Source organism: Arvicola amphibius, chromosome 10, assembly GCF_903992535.2.
Source record: "Arvicola amphibius chromosome 10, mArvAmp1.2, whole genome shotgun sequence".
NCBI classification, from domain to species: Eukaryota; Metazoa; Chordata; class Mammalia; order Rodentia; family Cricetidae; genus Arvicola; species Arvicola amphibius.
The window spans coordinates 96636266-96642497 of record NC_052056.1 but is presented as its reverse complement, the minus strand read 5'-3'; the positions used below and the strand labels follow the sequence as shown (position 1 = coordinate 96642497).

The 6232-nt window shown below is 49.9% G+C and overlaps 1 pseudogene; it reads right to left on the bottom strand.

Annotated features, from left to right (window-relative positions):
- Nucleotides 1-1780: 1780 nt before the first annotated feature.
- On the bottom strand, nucleotides 1781-3869 carry LOC119824362 (annotated as a pseudogene).
- Nucleotides 3870-6232: the final 2363 nt, after the last annotated feature.

The following is a 6232-nucleotide window of genomic DNA, read 5'->3' as shown; positions in this document are numbered from 1 at the left end:
TCCATTGTCAGAGAATTTTATGGTTTTAATGAAAGTGGCCCCTCTAAGCTCATATATTTGAAACCTTCCACAGCTGGTGGAACTGTTTGGGAAGAAATAGAAGATGTGGAATTGTTGGAGGAGGTTTGTCACTGGAATGGGCTTTGAGGTTCCTAAGGCCAACACCATTCCAAGCTAGCCATCTTCTCATTGCCTCGAGGATTGGATGTAAACTCTCAGCTACTGCTCCTGTGCCATGGCTGCCACACTCCCCACTATGATGATCATGGACTCACTCTCTGAAACTAAGTTGCCTTGGCCATGGTGTCTCTTCACAGTAGTAGAACAGTTAACTAAGAGAGAGGCGTTTCTATCCTTCCTCCACCATTGGTTTTCCTATACGCCAATTTGATGCCTCTGGAACCTCCTTCCCTGCTCTTCTCCTACATCAGGTGTAGCTGTATAAGTTTATTTCTACATCCTTTCCTGTATCCTATCATTGTCAGGAAGGTAGATGGAAGCAGAGATCTCAACGTAAAGCGAAATAAGCCAGATTCAGAAAGACAAACATTGCATAAAGAATCTTTTTAGGTTTTACTTTATTTTCAGTCATGTTGGGGGTGGGTAGACATGCACACCCATGGGTGAGAGTACCTGCAGAGGCCAGAAGAGCACACTGGATGCCCCTAGAACTGGAGTTACAGACAGTTGTGAGCCACCTAACATGGATGCTGGGCACCAAACTCCAGCCCTCTGTCCTCTGTAAAAGCACAAAGTGCTCTAAACCACTTCCCTATTTCTCCAGATCCCTCCTATGGACCCTAACAAACAAAAGGCCTAGACAAATAATAGTTATAAAGGAATAGAGAGGGGACCATGGGAGGGTAACAAATTTGAGTAATTAGAGGAAATATGATCAGAGGATCTTAAGTAAAATTTTGTACTGAACTCCCTTATATTTTTGAACAATTATTACACTAATAAAAAAGGAAGCCAAGTAAGTTGTCCTTGGACAGCAGGAAAACTGCTTGAGACATTTCTGATACTGGCTGCACCTCACTCATCAAAGATTGCTTTGGGAGTTTTAGGGCAAAGGGCTCACACAGAGCCACCTTGCTATTTGACAATCTCTTCCTGTGAAGATTAACACAAACAGCTATGAGCCCCAGATAAGGAACTGGAGACAGATGGGAAAAAAACAACCAATTACACTAAAGTCCAACTTGGCAAACTAAGTGGTTTGGGGATTACTCATAGAAGTGGGGTTGAGAAGTTCCTTATAGGAGCAGGGATAGCTCAAAGAAATCACCTGAAGTCGGGCGGCGGTGGCGCACGCCTTTAATCCTGAAAGACCCCCGAAGTGGGGTGCCTTCCAGTCTGGGAAGACCCTCCCAAGGAACAGCGAGACCACTCTTCGGATGCAAAAAGCAAGAGGCTTTATTCAGATACACAGGTACCTGGGGCGACTTAGTCTCTCGGAGGACTAGCGCGCCTTTAGGCTGGAGCAGTGGGTTTTTATAGGGTCGGGGAGCAAAAGCGCGGGTACAGAAGCGAGAAGCGTAGTTACAGGGTTCTGATTGGACAATTTAAACAAGGCTCGGGTTTAAACCAGGGACAACCGGGTACTTCCAGGGGGTTTCCAAGAAATCAGATATGCAAGTTAACTTCGTTTATCTAGGGTTTAAGCTGTTTCTGTCCCCCTGCTCATGGCCAGGTGTCTGATCACAGATATCCTGCTTGGCCCCCCACCGCCCTTGTTTTTCTGAGCTGAACTTTAACTGAGCTTCCCTGTTCTCTGCGCTGGTAAAATTTCATGCCTTGCGAAATGGCGTTACTGCTGCTAGCTGCTATTATTGAGTGGGGGTCTTTCATTCCCCCCTTTTTCTTTAAACTGAATAAAATCCTTTATTCAGCTGACTTGGTTTCCTACACCTTCAGGGTCAAACTGTTTAAGTTGGTGGTATTGTTGGGTCAAGACCAAGGCCTGTATAACTGACAGCCTGTCTTTCATGAACTGAACCAGACGGTTGAGGATACAAGGCCCGAACAGCAAGATTAACAGTATGATTATGAGGGGGCCCATTATGGAGGAGATTAGGGTGGTAAACCATGGAGATCTGTTGAACCAACCCTCGAACCAACCTTGTTGTGACTCAAATAACTGCTGTCTCTGCTTGAGTCGTTCCCTGAGTTTTGCCATATTGTCCCTGACTACACCTGTGTGATCAGCATAGAAGCAACATTCCTCTTTTAGGGCTGCGCAAAGCCCCCCTTGCTGTAGGACTAGAACATCCAACCCCCGTCTGTTCTGCAGGACCACTTCGGATAAGGAAGTCAAGGACTTTTCTAAGGCACTGACTGATTCTTCTAAGGCCTTGATATCTGTGTGCATGACTGCTTGTAATTGTTGGAACTGTTGGGTCTCAACTAGCGCAGCGGTCCCTGTTCCCACTCCCGCAGCTATTCCCCCTACTGTCAGTCCTCCCAGCATAAGGGCCAGTGTGAGGGACACTGGTTCTCGTCTAATTCGTGGCCTCTCTTCAAATTGTTCATAAATATATGAAGAGGTATGATAGGTTATTCTGGGCCACAGCTCTATTAACACGCAATAGTCAGAGGTTGTGTTAAGGACCGTAAGGGAAACACAGGGAGTGAGACCCGTACTGCATGCCCAGTAGGTTCCATTGGGTGCCACCAGATATCCAGTGGAGGAAGTCTGAAGTGGATGGATACTGTCGCACAGTGACTCGTGGGTTTTAGGGACTCCTCCCACACAGGTCCCTCGACCCGATACCTCTGACAGGGTAAGTTTATGTTGGGAGGGGGATGCACAATAGGCCGTGGCCTCAGTTTGGTTGGTATAATTGCCAATTATAGCTACTCCCTCATAGTATGGGGGCCTCGAAACCAGACATAGCCAGCATTCCTCGGTCAAGTTTGGACTGGTATAGTTGAGGGTCGAGTATGCCCCCTGGATTAGATTGAGGAGTCTGTCCCCTGTACCCTGCCGAGGAGTTGGAGTATTATTGTGTGAAGATGGGGCCAAGGTGGTGGAGAGATTTTGGGCGGGAACTGGTCTGGGTCTGGGAGGGGGTGCTGGCTGAGAAGGGGGCTTCTGTTCTGACAAGACCGCGTTTGGCCCGACAGCTACTGTTGATGAGACAGAAGCTATTTGCCTCGTTAAGGAGAACATAGTGACAGGGTCATATCCTGTGCGATAGAGACGCAGTCCCCAGGACTTGGGACCATCCCAGACTGCTGTTTTGCCTTGGGCGGTAAAGTCGAGGATCAGAGGATTGCATCTGCCTCCCAAGGTGGCCCCCGTAACATTTTTAGTCAAGGAGTCATAACAGGGGCCACACCAGTCCTTGCTGCATACCCAAGGTCCTGCACCCGTGTAACCAGGGGTGGTTCCTCGCTTAAGGGTGATTAGGTCCCAGGAAGAGGATGGCTTCCAGTAGGCGTCTCCGGTGGTTTCGCAGCCCCATTGGGCACAGTACCCATCTGCGGGCCCCCCCGCATTCTTTTCTAAAGTTTTGACCTGGGCACACATAGAAATCCCTGGCTCTTGTTCCATGCCGTCCCCCAGGGTGGTGGCAGCCATACCCGGAGAATGGCTCCTGGTCTGATGGATTCCATGAATCCCCCACTAGGTCACAGAGGTCAAAGTATAGGGTTGGAAAGACATCTTTCGTGGTTCCCAGCATGGAGGTGGAATTGGCAACCTGTCCGGTCATAAGGTTAGTGACTCTCCAAGTTATATTATAAACCGTATGAGGGCTCTTGGCTTCCCCCCCTTCTCCCAGTCCTATCAGGGCCCATAGAATGATTAGGGGGGCTCCCGAGTAAGTCTTATCTTTAGAGGGTTTTGAGAACGTTGAACCTTCCATGATGATTCTGATGTTTTCTCGTCCGGTCGGGCCGCTTTTACGTGGGAGGCGTGGACCCAGGCCGCAATGCCGTCGACCTTGAGAGCAGTTGGAGTAGTCAGCAGCACAGTGTAGGGTCCCTTCCAACGGGGTTCCAAATTCTTAGTCCGATGTCTGCGGACCCAAACCGCGTCACCAATTTGGTAGTTGTGGGGTATCACTGGTCTGTCTAGCTGGTCTTTGTAAGTGGCAGCAAGTGGCTTCCAGACTTCCCTCTGCACGGCCTGGAGTGCCTGTAAGTGAGCTTGCAAAGAGGGACTGTTAGCAAAGTCTGAAATATCGGGGTCAAAAAAATTAATGAGGGGCGGGGGCGCCCCGTATAATATCTCAAAGGGAGTAAGTCCATGAGGTCCTGGAGTGTTGCGGGCACGATAAAGGGCTAGGGGTAGTAGGAGTACCCAATCTCTAGTGCCAGTTGCAAGCGTTAATTTAGTTAGAGTCTCCTTGATTGTTCTATTCATCCTCTCTACCTGTCCTGAACTTTGGGGTCGGTAAGCACAATGTAATTTCCAATCAATCCCCAAGAGCTTGGCCACCAACTGACTTACCTGGGAGACAAAGGCGGGCCCATTGTCGGTTCCCAGTACCTGGGGCATGCCGTACCTGGGGAAAATTTCTTCCAACAGCTTCTTGGTCACTATCTTGGCTGTTTCATGTTTGGTCGGGTAGGCTTCTACCCATCCGGAGAAGGTGTCAACAAATACCAACAGATATTTGTATCCATATTGTCCAGGCTTAATTTCAGTGAAATCAATTTCCCAATGGGTACCTGGTTGGTGTCCTCGTACCCGGATTCCTGTCCCGAATTTGGATTTTCCAGCATTGACCTGAGCGCATGCCCTGCAGGCATCAGCTACTTGTTGTAGGATTTTGTCTCTGCCTAGCAAATAATGGAAGCTTTCTTCTCTGTCTAGGAGAGTTTTCATTTTCCGAGGACTAAGGTGAGTCAGCTTGTGTAAATAATCTATCAGTTCGAAAGTCTGTTTTGTGGGCACCACGGATCTGCCTTGGAAGACCCAATGCCCTCTGGCCGAATCATGAGAAGCCCCCATTCTTTTTAGTATCTCCGTGTCCTCTCTGGTATAGTGGAAGGGACAATGTAAAGGAGGGGCGTTGGTATCTTTTGGGGCAATCGTGAGGACTTGTGAGGCGCCTGGCGTCATGCCTATAGCGGCCTCTCGTGCGGCCCCGTCAGCCATTCGGTTGCCTCGGGCCTCGGGGCTGTCCCCTTTTTGGTGTCCTGGGCAATGGATTATACTTAGTTTTTGGGGTAAAAACAGGGCTTTTAGTAAGGCCAAGATCTCGTTTTTGTTTTTAATTTCCTTGCCCTCGGATGTTAGCAGTCCCCGCCTCCGATAAATCTCCCCGTGGATGTGGGCAGTGGCAAAGGCGTACCGGCTATCAGTATAGACATTAAGCTTCTTACCTTCTGCCAGCTTGAGAGCCTGGGTGAGCGCAACGAGTTCAGCCCGCTGGGCAGAGGTTCCGGCTGGAAGGGCTTCTGCCCAGATTACCTCAGTTTCGGTGGTCACTGCAGCCCCGGCTCTTCGTTGACCATCTTTTAGAAAGCTGCTCCCGTCTGTATACCAGGTAAAATCAGCGTTCTGGAGGGGTTGATCCGTCAGATCCGGTCTGGTCCCGTGCATTTCCGCAAGGATCTCGAGGCAATTGTGTTCCGCCCTTCCCTCCGGCAAAGGGAGCAGGGTTGCAGGGTTTAGGGTTACCACAGGCCCGAAGTGCACTCGGTCCGTATCCAGGAGCATGGCTTGGTAATGGGTCATGCGGGCATTAGAGAGCCAACGGTCCGGAGGCTGCTTAACCAAGGCTTCCACCGCATGAGGTGCCAGGATGGTCAATGGCTGGCCCAGAGTTAGTTTACCCGCGTCCTTGGTAAGGACTGCAATCGCCGCTACCATTCGCAGGCAGGGCGGCCATCCTGAAGCCACTGGGTCGAGCTTCTTCGAGAGATAAGCTACAGGACGTCTCCAAGGACCCAGTTTTTGAGTTAGGACCCCTTTTGCGTAACCCTGTTTTTCGTCCACAAACAGTTCAAATGGCTTAGTTAGGTCTGGGAGTCCTAATGCGGGAGCGGTGAGTAAGGCCCGCTTTATTTCCTGATATGCCTTTTGTTGGTCCTCGCCCCACCTGAACAGAGTCCCTGATTTGGTGAGTGGGTATAAAGGGGCTGCTATTTCAGCAAATCCTGGAATCCATAGGCGACAGAACCCTGCTGTCCCCAGGAACTCCCTCAGCTGCCGAGGGGTCCCAGGTACAGGCATGTTCATAACTGTCGCTTTTCTGGCCTCAGTCAACCATCTTTGCCC